Genomic DNA, 17,603 nt, shown 5'->3' on the forward strand with positions numbered 1-17,603 from the left:
TTATTGAATAATTAATTCATTAAATACTTAAATAAGAACCTATAAAAGTGGTACACAAAACTAGATTATGTTTTAGGAAAGATTTTTTAAATATTAATTAAAAATATAATATAAAAAAAATCCCACAAACTGTGTGCAGAAATTCGGTAATGGGGAATGGGCCTAAGGGCTTCACTGGTTGACCTACACATGATCTGTGGGTGCAAGAGGTAGGCAATTAGAATGCCTTGTGTATAGTTATGTTGGCTTAGGTTTATCATGCCAATGATGGCCAAACATTCTAGGTTTTTAATTAGGGTTTACATTTGGAGATAAATAAAGTTAGGGATCCTTGAATATATTGACCATTTAGCCTCATGGGTGCATAATAACCTTATAGTCTTCTAAAATCTCTAAAGTGGACTAAGGCCAGGGTAAGTATATGGCATTTGTAATGGGTTATGCAAATGAATCCTTTATAGATAGTTCCACCTTCTATTGTTGCCATAATGCATACATACAGGCATATGCATCATTGTAAAGCTATGTTGCTCCGGGCTACTTACTGTATAATTGCACTTACATGCAAACACACAGTGGTTACACACTGCAACCTGCATTTATCATGCGGTACCTCAGATGGGGCTGGTGCATGGTCCCACAGCAGCCGGCTCCGGCTCTCTGTAGCTGCTGGCCCCAGTCAACGATGTGGTGCTGCTGCATCACACGGCAGTGCCGCATCACACAGCAGCAGGCAGCTCCACTACGGTGGCTCTCCTCCTCAGGAAGGGTAGCTGCAGCGCACGGGGGTTTGTTTAAGCCAGCCTGCCTGCCCCACATCCAACACCGAGATCTGCTGCTCGCCCTCTCGCGCAGATGCTCCCAGCAGCTCCCAAGTCCCCGTCCTGGCGAGTGTGACACCAGGAAGAGCTTCCACCTTTTGGTGTTTGCCTGGCTGGATGCAATGGAACCCGGCCGATGGCATGCTCATTAGCTAACGGTTCTGCAGAACCGATACTACATTACGTATTGGTTCTGTAGAACCAGGGCGAACCGGCTGAATCCCACCACTGGATGTAGGGAACATTCTATAATGTGTGCAGGTTCTGATTTACTTAGTTCTTATCACCAAAATATCGCAAGTTCAGATTTTTTTGATTGGCTGTCACGTGTTTTGGATATCCAATTAGATCCCACTGTGAGAACCTAGTAAATACAGGTAAAACCAAACCCACACATCTCTCTGTAAAACATACAGCTGGAAACCCTCAGTGTTTGCAATATTTAAATTCTAATAAAATAATACCTGCATATGTTTTGGTGAAACAGCATTGTGTTTCGGTCACCCCCTTGCTCTCTTGGGCCCTTATTCTGGTTGGTGCGGTCAGAGCCGCACACGGGGCTCCGACCGCACAAACCAAGGGCCGCCCACCAGACGGATCGCCACGGCCGTCCGTACACGGACGGCTGGCGATCCGCATTAAAATGGTGGAGGCTACGCCTCCACCATGGTGGGAGCTGCCCCCTGCATTCGATGGTCGTCGACCATCGAAGGCAGGCCCGCACGCCGCGGCAGCTCCCGCAAGCTAAGACCACACGGACAATCGTCCGTGTGGTAGCTTGTATGGGGGCTGAAAGCTGACATCCGGCGACGTCAGCTTTCCGCCCCCATGTCATGGTAATGAGGGCGTCATGCCCTCATTACCATGCATACGCCCCGCGTTTGCATGGGAACGCCCATGAAACGCGGGGCGTACACATAGGGAAATGAGGGCATGAAGCCTCTCACGCCCCTATACGCCCCCTTTGCGGCGGACGAAATACGTCTGCGGCGAAGGGGGCTGCACATGCGCAGATTGACCTCTGCGCATGTGCAGAGTCCAAACATCGGCGGTACGGCCGCACGCGGGCCGTACCGACCGAATCAGAATAAGGGCCTATGAGAGATTCTCGCTCACTGGCAGTAAGTCACCGGCCGCCCAGGCACTGTGCAGTGCAATGGCTGTAGCCTTCACCTCTGCACCGTCCACTTACTGTCAGAGCGGCTACTATGCCCTAGTAGTCAGCTCCATGACCAGGGTTACTCTAAATTACACTGCTGGATCAGCAGCATAATCGCCTCCAACAGTTCTGATTTAGCCAGTACAGTACCATTTTTAACGGCCTGTCCCGGATTAAGCCCCCTGTACCGATTGTACCAGTTTTTAGCCTTTTGGCTGCAGCGCTTGACCGGCACATCCTCCTGACTTCACCTCTCTCATCCATTATCTCAATGTGTTTGGGTGTTTTGCATATGTAAATATCCCCAAAGAGAAAAGTCATAAGATGGATCCCAAATCCATGAAAATAATTATTCTTTTACAGTATATTGCCAAGAAAGTAAAGTAAACAGGCTCCAGGACTCTAAAGGTGCCCATACACTTATCCGATTTGGGCTGATTTTGCCCGATTCCAAAGGATCATGATGGGAAATCCCCCCAAATTGGATGTGTTGGACACCCCATCCGACCCGATGCGCGATCCGGTGCACATCAGGTCAGACCCTACAGATAGAACCTGCTGCAGGTTCAATCAGTTGGATCATACCCATCAGCTGCAAGTGTGTGCCAGCGGTGCGTGAGAGACGTCCGCACGTCCCAGTTAGATGGAGCGCCTCTCTACCGGTAATCCCTGCGTTGGTGGAGAGGTGCTTCAACTGTATGCATAAGTCATATCAGCCCCACCTGCAGCGCACTTGGTTTTGTCCATTAGAGAGAGAGAGAATTTGCTTTTGCAAGTGAACCAGAATCAGGCCATTTGTGCATTCAGTGACTGGTTATCATCTCTTCCACAAACACATAGAATAAAAAATATTTATTTTTGTTGTGTACAGATGAAGCGTCTCTCAGCCATCGCCGGCGTGCGCCAGAATGCCCCCCTGGTGGGCGCCGACGGAGAGGAGCTTCATCTAACTGAGAAGTGCAAGTGTCTCTCACGCACGCATGTCCCAGTTTCCAGGCGGCGGGGGATGCAAACCCTGTCCGCTTCATGGAGACGGGCAGGATTAGGGGGGTGCGGGGAGGCAGTGACGATCGATGGGGACCAGCGAGGAGGTGGTGGAGACCAGCGGCGAACTTCATCAGAAGGCTGGTGGTTGGCGATCTGACTGCCAGAACCCTGCTGAATGAGCCCGGGTCCATCTGTACATGAATGAATAACGAGAGAGAAAGAAAGCTCTAAAGTAATAACAAATTCTAAAAATAATTCTTGTATATGGGAAAAAGATAGAGAATTGGAAAGATTGAGAAGAAAAAAAAGAGGAGAGAGGTAGTGTAGTGTTAAATAATTGTGGCTTTTGAGGGTCAGGCTGCATCCCAGGCAGAATGTATTTTAACATTTTAGTATACTGTAGGCATATGATGCTTATATGATCACCCTGTTTTTATATGGGGTTTCTTCAGTACTGTGGATAACTCCTGCAATCCAAAAATGGCCAAGTAAATTAAATTGACAAAAAAATGAACCCTAGTGTATTTGTGTGTTTGTACCATAGTTGCCTACCCTCCAGCATTCTGCAGGAGACTCCCTGAAATAACAGCAATCTCCCTCTCTCCCTCATTAGTCTAGCAATCTCCCTCATTTCACATAGCCCACATTACACTGTTACATTTTTTGGGGGAAAAAGGAATGAGAGACAGATACATTTACATTGAATCATCAGCACCATTTCCCAGCACTTTACCAAGTATAGTAGTTCTTACTAACTGCTTTGGGGCTCATCTACATTTGTATATACGGTAAGTCATTTTAAAAGATTCCTCTCAGATGTAGCAGTACACACCCACACAGCCACGCTCACAATCTCTCCATATATGGAACTAGACTCGCCCTTTGGGTGGAGCAAGACACGCCCCCTCAATGGGGCACTGTGCAAAATTCTACTACCAACTATAATCTCCCTGAACTAGTTTTCAAAAGTAGGCAAGTATGGTTTGTACATATGGTAGTGAGTATATTTTGTAAGCTTTACTGGGGCAGCAGTTGATATAAATAACCAGGGGTGGATCCAGGATAAAATGACAGGGGGGGCACCATGATAAAAGAGGGTTTAGGTGGGGGAGGGGCAGTGTTAGTGGTGCCAGTGTACATGCTAAGAGAGCGGCAGAGAGAGGGTGGGAATGGGATTAAAAATAGGCCCTGGCAGTTAAAGTACGCAGGCCCACCATGGCGACAAAAGTAAAGGATGTAATTGTGTGCGCGCCGAAGGCGCGCTCCAGAAAAGGGGGTGTGGCCACTCAACAGGGGGCATGTCCTTGAGTGTAGTGTACAACACCATATACAACTTCACACATTATGCAACAAAATACTACACCCCATTATACAGTACTTGCCCCTTACACATGATGCCAAATGGAATGAGCCAAAATTCACATAATGCCACACGGATTGAGCCAGAATTTACATAATGCCACACGGATTGAGACAAAATTCACATAATGCCAAATGGATTGAGACAAAATTCACATAATGCCACATGGATTGAGACAAAATTCACATAATGCCACATGGATTGAGCCAGAATTCACATAATGCCACATGGATTGAGCCAGAATTCACATAATGCCAAACAGATTAAGCCAAAATTCACATTACGCTTCATAAACAGGGACATTGTGCGCCAAAGGCGCGCATTAAACATTTACACCATAATGTCCATTACACGTTAAGTTACACGCTATTATGTCCATTATGTATTATGCCAAAAACCATAATGCCTATTAAAATTATGCTACATAAGTGCTGCTTATCTACATGCTCATTGCCAAGGGTTCCATGCTCATTGCCAGAGGTTCCATGCTTGTTGCCATGTGGGATTACATGCTCATTGCCAAGGGGGAATACATGCTCGCGGTAAATGGGGACAGCTGCCGCCAGGCAGAAGTGATGGCAGAGCCTGGCTGTATTCAGAGCACTGCAGGTCCCGGCTATTTGAAAAAATACCCCTTTCACACCAGAAAATGCATTCCCAGGTTGGCCCCTTTTACACCAGCCTAGTCCCTGCATTTTCTGGTGTGAGGGGGAGAGAAAACCACCCCTTCCCCCCTTTAACCAGTTATCTAATTTAACCGGCTATATCTTCGGAACCAACTGACCCATTTACATGAGACAAATATCATATTGAAGAACTTTTGAGTAGGCTTTGAATGATTTTGGTCCAGTGAAACTGGAACATTTGGTTCCAGAATAATCTGCCCTCAAAGAACATGAACAGCCATGAAATTACATTTCAAAAATAAAAAAAATGGTTTACATGCAATATCTCTGAAACCAATTGACCGATATAGACCAGCCTGGTAACCTATTGAAGGCCCAGCGATTTGGAATGGAATGAGATCAACCACAAGCTTCTGCAATGCCAGGGGGGGAACTGGCAGCCGCCGGAACCGGGTGGGGGGGTCGGAATTGACGGGTCCCATATTATCCTATGGGGGAAAAAAACGTTACAGCTTTGCCAGGCGATATCTCCGGTTCCCGGGAGGCTAGAGACACGGGGCTGGGCTCGTTGGAAAGCCCTGGTCCTCAGCTATAAAATTACAAGGGGCACGTGCCCGGGTGCCACCCCCTGAATCCGTCACTGTAAATAACTAAATATTCACAGATAAGCGCTGTGGAATAGATATTTGCGATATAAAGAATTGTTAATAATGTTAAGATATGATTACACATGGTGAACTTTGAAGCTATAGAATAAAATATTTGACTAGAAAGGGACATAGGGAAAGATGGACATAGGGCGAGATGCAGCCTTTGAATAGTGATAAAATGGAGTTAAACCACCAACCAATCAGCTCCTATCTGTGATTTTACAAACACAGCATGTAGCATGGCAGTTATGAGCTGATTGGATGTTGGTTTATCACTCTCCATTTTAGCACTTTTCAAGATTGGTACATCTGGCCCATTATATATATTCCACTAGCTCAAAACAGCACCCCAATTCTATTCCACATATTTATTGTACCTATATTAATATAAACACAGGGAAAGTTTGCTTTAAATATTAGGATACGTCATTAACCTTTCCTTTAACTGATGTGTTACATCCTTTGGGGTCCCAATATTTTTATTCTCTCCCTATAACTTACTGCTCTTTGGGATGAAGCCACTGATTGCAATGTGTATATAAGAGCTGTTTTGTATTATTATCATTGGCTGGTCTTCCTGATGGGAATGTCACAACAAAGCTCTGCTGCAGTCTTGTCTCAGATAGTTAATGTCACTTTGACCTAATGAAAGTGACATGTTTAATCTGAAATGGGGTCAGTTTCATACATAAACAAAGTCATCTAATGACAGTGACAAGTTTAATAGGTTAAAGGAATCTCTTATGAATTTAGGTGATTGATGAATGATAATAAAACAGATCAATTTAAGTATTTTCATTCATTTTGTAAAGATTTTCTCTATATAACATAAACAGTATGTATTATACATTTACAGCACTGACTATTTTATCTAATAACATTTTATACATTATATACATTTTTATATAAGTACAGTGAATCAAAGGCATGTCATTTGGGCGGGCATTAGCAGGTGGTCAAGGGCGCCTAAAGTACTATGGAAAGGCCTTGTTAAAATGGAGTGTCTTCAATCATTTGATGGTTGGCAACCATCGAATGATGTGAGTGTTGCCCCATAGCCTGTAATGTGAGTGTTGCCCCATAGCGGCGTGCAGGCTAAAAATGAAACTTCTCAGTGCTGCGTGTCAACCAGAATCGCCCCCAATGTACTGGTGGAAGGATTTTAAATTTTCCAAAGACTTCTGAAATACTGTCCATCACATACAGTATATAATAAACTACGCGATTCATCGCGCCCTACGGACACTCTTCATACCGTCGTAAGGGGCTCCTGTGGACTTTTGTACTGCATGAAATACAGTGTGCTGTGGGTGGCGGAGGAGTGGGCGCAGCAATGATGGGGGTGGAGGAGGGTGTGTGGGGTGCGGCAGGTGGGGTAGGGGAGTGTGGGAGGGTAGTGTGGGTGGAGGGCCGGCGCTACCCACTCAGCAGCTCCTGCAAAGCAGGGAGGCGCCATGCTGAAAAGGCGCTGTCTCTCTCCCTGCTCTGCTAAGGCTGCCTCAGCCCTCCCTGTCACTGCCTCCTGCACACCACCCGCAGCGCCTGTCTGACAGCGGGCGGGTGGCAGTACAGTATAAAGAGCTGCTCCCTGCACCGCTCACACACTGTCCTCCTCCTGCGACCTGCCCCCTCTTCCTCGCGGACACTTGCGCTGAGGCATGTAGCGCTGTCTGTGAATGCCTGGATGACATGTCACTTCCGGATCCGCCCCCTACCCATTCCTCCCTGCGTCTGTCAGCTGTCAAACAAATGACGAACAGGCAGCAGCGCCGTCCTTCCTTCCCTCTTCTCAGTGTGCTGTGCCAGTGCCACTGCCAGTCCTCAACACTCCGCAACCTCTATCTCCTCCCCTCTTCTTCCATCTCCTCCTTCTCGCCCCTCCTTTCCCCTCAGTCACGAGAGGGGTGTAATGGCGTCCTCAGCGTCCTGCCTACGCAGATAGAAGAGGAGAGATTGCACAAGAGTTAAGCAGCAAAATAACAGTGAGTCTTTTATTCTACATGTTTATAACAAATGTTTAAATAATTGTAGATTTTTTTACATTAATTTAGACACTTTTTAAATAATGGGCTGGGTTATGTGCCTAAAGGTGGCCATACATGCTGCAATAGCAGCGTGTGATGCGATGTGCGCTCCCGTGGGCATCGCATCGCACAGTACAAAAAGTGTGCTGCACATACTTTTTGTACTGCTTTTGGATCGCATTGCACACACATTGCATGCATGCCATGTCATGCGATCTAGCTCATAACGTATGTGATTCTCGCAGCGTGTATGGGCACCTTTAGGGCCTGCAACATTTTGCGGACACAGCACTGAGATGGTGTATGTATACATGTACATGCACCCGAGATCCTCCATAGGATCGCATGTTGCAGATGCTCCCACAATCGGGCTGCAGCTTGTTGCAATGGCAATGTGAAAGGGCGCAAAATTTATGATTTGTAGAAGGGCGCCGGACACCATAGCACCGGCCCTGTGTGAGTGCTAGAGGAGTGAGGGTGGTGGGTTGTGGAGGTTCGTGTGCAGGGATACTGTGGGATGGGAGTGGCATATGCGGGCGGCAGCGAGTGGTGGGTGGGTGGGTGGCAGAGCTGTGTGCTCACATACATACAACAGTGGCAGCAAAGCAGTGACTATAGTGTATGTAGTGACTTTCAGCAGGCAGGCACTATATGCAACAGGTGTTAGTGCCTGTGGCCGGGTCCATTTGCTGCTCTGTGGGCCAGTGGGACCTATGTTACAACTCCCCCCCCCCTCCCGTCCCGCATGTGTTTGGTACCTGTAGTAGGGCCTATCGTCTCCCGCAGGCTGGGTGATGTCATCAGCAGCGTCCGTAGCGGTGCCATGACTGTAGCAGGCAGCTGCGTAGGATGTCGGTGGCAGGAGGGGTGTTCCGGACCAGTCCAGCACATCCTCTCTCCCACAGGCTCCATGGCTGTAGGTGCGGTGGGGTGGCTCCGGCTGCTCTAAAGATGTTGGCGGAAGCGCTCTGCTGGGTGAGGGCCAGGCCACGCAGTGTGTGTGGGGAGGAGAAGGGGGAGGGAGCGGAGGGGGTGGGGCGGCTGATGTTTGAGGTGGGGAGGGTTGTCATCGAGTTAGGAGGAGGGGGGTGGACTGGATTGAGGGTGTGAACTCTGCAGCAGCATGGCGTACTGTCTGAGGGGAGAAGCATGTATTGTGTGCAGGCTCATGCAGGCTTGCCCCTCATACTACTGTTTAGCAAGTATATGATCTTATTTGACAACTTTTGTTTCCTATATATATATAGCCCAGAACTGTCAATCCATGACTCTGCCCAGCGTTATACGCACACTCACAGATATACAGTTCTAGGCTATTATATAAGAGATAGGGAAGCACACAATAGTGTAATATTATACAAAGAATAAAATACACCACATATATTCGGACAGTTTTCGGAAAATGGTGTGTAGATCCCATACATATTTTCAGATATCCAGCACTGCAGGAAACAGAGCTCCAGGCTTAAAGCTTGTCATTTCTGGAGCCGCATATCTGGATTGGCATTGTCTTACAATTGATTGGTGATTATATACACCTGTATAGTTTCTGGAAGGATATTTATTGTTCCAAACTTCTATGAAAATTTAACTTAATGAATATGGAGTTCAATTCCAACTGAAATATTTAGACCTGCTCCAAATAAAAAAAAAATTCTTGCTGCATTACAAAATATAAAACCTTACTAAAGGGAGTACTTCCCAATCTAGTAAATACCTCACAAAAATTGGAATAAAACCATCATTCTATGAAAGACCTGTTATTATTCCCCTGATGAAGTCATTACTGACGAAACGCGTTGGGCTTTCTATGTACTGTGGACATATGGAAAAATATTTTTAATAAAAACACTACTTGTGGATGAACAACGCCTCTTCTTAATTGTGTCGGAGATTACGGACAATCCCTTTGAAGTCGTTGGTGACAATATAACATTATAGGTGCCAAATCGCTATTGGGTCGTATATATATATATACGTGTATATATATGTATGTACTTCACACTGTCTGCACTTGGTCCTGACGACGGGGGTACGGCCCCCGAAACGTTGACGACACCTGTAAGACCTACTATGGATTAAATTGGTCTTTTTTACCTGCACCTGTGAGTCCTCGAGTGCCCAGTTATTTCTTCTGTATATATATATATATATATATATATATATATACACAGATGTAGCGCCGCTTATCCAGCGCTGGGGCCGCCATAATGCCCTCGCTGGCGAGTGGACGCTACATCTGACTGGGACGTACAAGTGTCCCACACGCACGGACATCCCAGTTTCCTATCGGCTTCAGGGAGATGGGCAAGGTTAGGGGGGAGCGGGGAGGTGGGGGAACGTGGTAGGGACCGGCGGCGAGGCAGCGAGGGGAGCTCCGTTGTAAGGGGACGCACGTGCGTCTCCTGTGCGTGCATCCCTTCCAAAGTCTGGTGGGGGCACATGGTGAATCCACCGCCAGCCCCTGCAATGATGAAAGACTCTCCATCTGTATATATAGTGTATATATGTGTATATATATATATATATATATATATATTCCCTAAATGTATGCGTACAGCTTGTAATGTATATATGCATATTTCTTCTCACTTTGAGTAATGCATGCTGTTACAATGTTGACATTTTTGCGGTTGACCGTAATAACTGGGCTTTCAGTGGGCGCCCGGCGGCGTGGGACGCCTCCCGATGCCATGAACGATTTCCCCGGTAACTGGATGTGCGGGGATGACGTCAGCAGGAAGAGACGTGCACCACACTAGACGCGGGCTCTGTCCTGCACCCAGGCGCCGGACATCTCTGACAGGACAGGTAAGCTCTTAAATAGAATTTATCCTGTATTGTGAATTTGATTGTATACTTTTCATCTTAGTTGGACAGCTAGCAGGCCTTGATGAAAATGCCATTTAGGTATTGAAACGTCGGCCTTCTCTCAATGCTGCTCATTTATGCTACCTTTCATCATTGAGGAATAAAAACAGTTATATTAAGACCCTTGGTGTGACACAGATTTTTCCATAACAATACCTGGAGAGACGCTGCCTCTTTTGCATGCTATCTACATCCTATTGAAGGCACCCGGGGCCATCTACTTCTACATTCTACCAGTGAGTGCCGAATCACTTCTGCTATCTATCTATCTATCTATCTATCTATCTATCTATCTATATATATATATATATATATATATAAAATTATTGTTACTGCTATTATAATTACAATAGTATTAGGCAGTGAAGGAACGTCCCTAGTAACGCAACTGCATCTCGAGAAGAGTTAATGTATTTGTCTAAATGAATTCTTCCATCATGTCATATCTTTGTAGATGCTTGATTGTTCCTTGTTTTTTTGCAGACACCATTAACTTTTAATGTCCTGTTAATGCAAAGAAAACATAGTTAACATTTTTTTTATTTCATAATGTTGCAGCGTGGGAGCTTGTCCAGCATCAGCTAACGAACCATGTAACTCATTTTAAAATTGCTGATTAAAAAGAAATTCTGCCTGTGCTAATAGGTGTGATTCTAATTTGAATGTAGATTCTGTTCCGAGGTATTTATGTTTCATAAGGAAAGAAAAATGTCGTAATGTTTTACCATCTTAAGATATTTATATGTCCATGACCTAAAAATGCAGCTCTATTCATTTAAAATAATGTCACAATCTAACAAAAACAAAGCACAGTGGGCACATGGGATCATACCACAAAGCCTCTGACTTCTCTTGCTTTATATGTAAAAGTGGTAAGGTGGGAATAACTGGAACCAGTAAGATCAATGTGCCTTATCCTCAAACTGTCTAAAGGATGGGGTTCCATCTGTAGATTTTTTTCATTGAAAACTGAACTTGTACACACAGACATCCAGCCCCCTCTCGTTCCCCAAGTCCCCTGCACGGCTGGAAATTGATGATTTGAATAAACATCCATTCGCAGCCTTGGGTGCGGGGGCCAAATCATTCGATTTCCATGGGAACGCCCAGCATTTTCATGGAAACACCCATGAAACTCTGGGCGTTCCAATGGGCACATACCCTTGCCGCCACCCCATGCCCCCCACCCGCACTGGTAGGTGCGAACAGGGCAGCAAACTAGCAGTTAGCCATACTCTTTTGCACCCAGCATATGCACATTCACAGAAATGCGCATGCGCTTTAGTAAAACATTGCTCCCCTGTGAGAACATGCGGGGAGCAGGGGAACAGAATAAGATCCAATGTTCCCAATTTCTATAAATATGATATTAAATTCGTAATGGTAAACATTTGTCATTTTTAGTTTCCCAGTATATAAACTGCAAAGCTAGTACATATATTTTACACTTTGCAAATGTTCTATTACTATACCTTTGGTGTATTATTAGAAATAGAAATGTGCCACTAATACCCTTTTACACCACACAAATAACCTTGATCCGGTCCGGGTTATTGCCGGGTTGACCCAGGTTACTGTGCGGTGTGAACATGCCTTTTGAAAAATCCAGCAACCCATTAATCCGACCTGGTGTGCTGAGCAGTGTGAATGGGTCCCATTCACACTATAGGGAGGAGACGAGCGCTTCCTCCTTCCCAGCCCCCCCTACCTGGTTACGCGCCATTGCAGAGACACCCCCTCCTCCCGATAACGTCTGCAACCCAGCTTACTGCCAGGTCACTGTGGGGAGCTGGAGCTTCTCCTCGCAAATGCTGGGTCGCTCCCAGGATGCACACAAATCCCTGGTGTGCAATCTGGCATTTGCAATGCTAAAGAGGTATTATTAAGCTTTAGGTAGAACCCCCTGTCACCTTTTGGGGTCTGTTTTAAGTATTAATTAGACATTTTCTTTTTACGTTTTATTCTTTGCTTAACTAAAATATTTTTGGGGAAAGGGCATGTTGTACTGAACACACATGTATCCTTGCCACTTAGATCTCTTTCTATGGCCCTTATTCAGATCTGATTGCAGTACAAATTTGTTTGGAAAATGGGCAAAACCATGTGCACCCCCGAAAATACTGCCTGCTTCATTTTTACACCACAATATAGAATCTCAATTCGAAGAAAAACCAAATCTAATTCTCTCTGCACTTTACATCTGCCCCACCTGCAGTGCACATGGTTTTGTCCATTTGAATTTGCCTTTGCGAGTAAACCAGAATAGGGGCCAATAGTATAATATGTGTCATTTTTTTATTAATAGATGTATTAAACCACTGTGTTCATGCAATCTGTAAGGATTTGCTTTAATTTGACGTCCCAATTCCCTGCGTTGCTGATAATTAGCATGTAATGTGATGACACCTTCTATGGTAATGCATTCACTGAATATAAACAAAAAATGGAATATAAAATGTTTCCTTCATTCTTACAAATGTATATAATTCATTTCTTATCCACCCACACTTTAATTGATATATCAGTGTACAGCTTTTAATAGTTTGATTGTGACTAACTTTTATTTAGCCTATACATCAACATCAAACATATTAAAAAGGACAAGTGTCCTTAACCATTTGATTACCATCAATCGATCCAGGCAGATTGGACCTGGCCTCCCTACACACTATACAATCTGCAAATAATACTATTTGAGACACAGCACTATATGCACTCATATTTTCTCCTTCCGTGCTAATTGGTTTGTGAGGGTTTGTTATACAATTGCATCCCTCTCGTCCCATCTGTGCTTAAATTCACATATATTGATTGTATTTTTTCTATCTATTTCTGACATTATTGTTTGATTGTGTCAGGATACAATATATGCATCTGATATTGACCAAATAGGTCATCAGTCCATCATCACCTAGTGGTGGCCCAACCATTATCAATCAGTAAACTCTCCCTTCAGTTCAGTTTGGTGCCTCGGATACATTGGTACTGACACCTTCTGCACCGCTCTTCATCAGAGATTAGGGTACATTCCAACACAATCCCTTTGGAATTTACTCTCTCTTTCGGATTGGATTCATCTGGGGCCCTCACCACTCTCAACTGCCATTTGATTCCCCCGGTAGATGGCAGAAAGCAGAAGGAGGGTCTTTGATATCCACCTCTGTACTTCTATCATCACTCATTTTCTGTGACTCTCTCATTTGCCCCTGTACTTCCGAATTCACCTGCAATGCTTGAGTGCAACAGGTCTTTTTGGATTTTACTGGTCAAAAAGCAGAAGCACATCTTAGCTCCCTACTAAGAGATATGGGGGTACTCTCATCCGAGATTTAATACGGCCATACATCACTGGCCCGCCTGAATACCATCCCGCACTCAGAAGCTAAGCAGTGAATGGTCTGGTCAGTACCAACTTGGGAGACCATTTGGGAATACCAGTAGCTGTATAATAATCTGGACAGCAGATACATCTCTGTCTCGAGGAGGTAGCACCCTATCTGTGTCCCTTATTCTGCACCGGGAACAATATCATATTTCTTTAACAGGGGTGCGCTGTCAGGGCGTCCTTTATCTGTCGGCTCCTCCTATATCCATTTCTTGTTATTGATTGTCAATTTTTATTATTATCACTATTTGTGAACCTATAAGAGATTTATTTGTGATTATCTTAGATTGACAATTTGGGGAGCCCTGCTTCTATGTTTTGATTATTTCGCCGTCATAAGTATGACCGTCACATTACAGAGGAATATATATACAATAATTTGTTTCTCTTGTATTAATTTAATGTGATTTATTATTTGTTAATACGTACCCATCTTTTTAGCATATACATTATATTAAAAGCTATGTTTTAAAATTCACACATTACCATTTGTCAAAGTGTGCCCAAAAACCTTGTTGTTCACCCTTCTCTCTGGTCACACAGTGACCTCCACCTTTTCATATTAAAAAGGACATCAGAGATACTGTAGTTCAAATCAACTCCTACTAGACACTGCTTTTAAATAAATCTATCCAAGATAATCATCCCAAGCTTCCATGCCCTTTTTTATACAGGCTAGCAGGGGCGTAACTAGAACTCTCAGGGCCCCACAGCAAACTTTTGAATGGGCCCAACTTGTGGAGTGATGGGACACACAGGGCTACAAAAACACAGGTAGTGTGGGGATGAAAGGTGTCTCAAACACAATCACACAGGCGTATGGGAGTCACACACTGGGGTAGTGGGTATACACAATGTCATACAAGGGGGGTGTAGAGGAAGGATGTAGGGGGGATAACATTTCACACACACGGGTAAGGTACTACAGGGTACAGGGAGTCACACACTGGGGATAAGGTGATAGGGGGAGGAGGGAGGTCACACACAGCGGAAGGATGTAGTTTATGGGGAAGGTTTCACACACAAGGGTTGTGGGATACAGGGAGTCACACACACGCATGCACGCAGAAGAAGGGTTACAGGGTGTAACACATGGGATTAGGATGGTAGGGGGGCTCACACCGATGAAGAGGGTAGGGGGTGATCATAGGCGAATCTTGAATTATGGTAATGGATGGTCCCAAATCCAAATGGACAAGTGGGGGGACTTTTGCGCAGCGAAAAGGGGGCATGGCCTCATGGGACAGAGGCGTGGTATCACAAAAAGGGGTGTGGTATTACACTTTTGACCACACACCGTAATACCCATTACACATTTTAGCCAACTCCATAATACCCATTACACATAAATCAACATGCCCTAATGCCAATTACACATAAGGCCACACACCATAATGCCCATTACATACTATATAACAAAACGTTATGCCCATTACATATTTGACACATAAGTGCCGCTTACCTACGTGCTAATTGCTAGGGGCTTCATGCTCGATGCCAAGGGGGCTTCATGCTCGATCCCATGGGGGAATACATGCTCGTTGCCAAGGTGGGGATGGAATTGCTCGTTGCCAAGTTGGGGAGGGAATTGCTCGTTGCCAAGGGGGATGTCATACTACTGGATGCACCTAATTTAAAGAAATGACATATCTCTGCCCGGCTGTCATTTCTTTCAATTAGGTTCGTCCAGCGGCGTGAGACATCCCCCTTGGCAGCGAGCAATTCCTTAGACCAGTGGTCTCCAACCTTTTTTGGGGTGTGAGCTACTCACGGCAAAATAAACCACCCGAAGAGCTACTAAAATAAAAACACACTGTAATGCCCCTGACACATTATGCCACATACTGTACTGTAGGCGCGCATCAAAAAATGGGTGTAGCCACATGGGGTGCGTTCCAATGAAAATGGGGGTGTGATACACATATACCCAAATAGTGCAGTGCCATATACACATATGTCCCCAATAGTGCCAGATACACATATTCCCCCAAAAGTGCCAGATACACATATGCCCCCAATAGTGCCAGATAAACATACGCTCCCACGGTGCCAGAAATAGGAATACCCCACTGTGCCGGGTATGACCATATGGTGCTGGGTATGCCCCCACAGTGCCAGAAACAGGTATGCCACCACAGTGCCCCCACAGTGCCTGCAATGCCCACAGTACCAGCAATGCCCCCACAGTGCCCGCAATGCCCCCACAGTGCCTGCAATTCCAACAGTGCCCGCAATGCCCCCACAGTGCCTGAAATTCCAACAGTGCCAGCAATGCCCCCACAGTGCCAGCAATGTCCCCACAGTGCCAACAATGCCCACACAGTGCCCAGACAGTGCCTGCAATGCCCACACAGTGCCTGCAACACCCACACAGTGCCTGCAATGCCCCCACAGTGGCAGGAACAAGTATGCACCACTGTGCCGGTTTCCCAGCAGCAGCACACTCACCATTGTTACTGCTGCTGCCGGGGAGAGGACAGTCCTGCGTCCCCCTGCAGTTCCATGGGCTGCACAGTTAGGGGTAGGAGAGATGCACAATGCGCTCTCCTCCCCTCAGGCTCAGAGGGATTCCCGGGCCCCAGGCACCAAATAATGGAGGGGCGGGCAGGCGGCTAAGGGTAGACTAAACAGCAGGGCAGCACACAGCTCTCTCTGCCCGGCTGTCATTTCTTTAAATTTTAAGCGGCTGGTGAGCTAATGGGTGGTCCGGTGCACCCCCGGACCACACCTTAGATTCGCCTATGGGGGTAATAAAGTTTCACACACACATGCAAACAAGGAGGTAGTTGTCTACAGGGCTTTCTGGGCACTTACCAATCTGTGGGGTAAGCTGCAGCCTGAAGGGATTCAGTATGAAATCCCGACGGTGAAAATCCAGACAGGGTCGAAATCCCGAATGGGTCATAATACCAACAAGGACAAAATCCCGACAAGGACAAAATCCCGACAAGGACAAAATCCCGACAAGGACAAAATCTCGACATTTAAAATCCCGACAGGGTCAAAATACCGACATATAGAATGTACAGGTCAAACAGTCCACATGACTTTCCGTCGACAGGTCGCGAGGTCAACATGGGTTTTTTCACTGTTTTTTGACCTGAATGTCGACATGGACATAGTTGGAAGTGAACCACAGCCCCTCGCAAAAAAGCAGAGATTAATGTGATGCCCCACAAGGGATCCCCCTAGGAAGGACAGCCCAGTCTCTTAATGGTACCTGGCAGCTAGTATGGAGTTAACTGGCCCTCTAAAGCAGCTACGTTCCCAAGCAATGGAGGTGGAGCTTACCCAGCTGATGGGCAGGCATGGGAGGATACTGTTGGTCATCACAGGACTGTGGAGGGAAGGAAGTGTCATTGGGGGCAGAAGCCAGGAAGGGGAGAGGCACGAAGATGAGAAGATCGGTGACGGCGTGTGAGGAAAAAGGAGGACATCACGTGTAGCCAGCGAGATAGCAGGGACTTGGCACAGCATCCTGTGTGCTGGCTGGCAAACATCAGCAGAGAGGGAGTGGAAGCCGGAAGAGGATATCCATGGCATCCCCCAGCTCAGTGGCGGCTGATGGCACTGAGTGCGGCAACGCAAAGAGTTTCCACACTAGTGCACCCTGTGGGAGGTGGGAGAACAGGCAGTGCACAGCGGGAGACCAGTGAGTGACAGCCTTGATAGGCACAAGACACCCGACCAACCTGGTACTTGGGACCCTCATCGTCCTGC

This window comes from Crinia signifera, chromosome 4, assembly GCF_055691185.1.
Source record: "Crinia signifera chromosome 4, ASM5569118v1, whole genome shotgun sequence".
Lineage (NCBI taxonomy): Eukaryota > Metazoa > Chordata > Amphibia > Anura > Myobatrachidae > Crinia > Crinia signifera.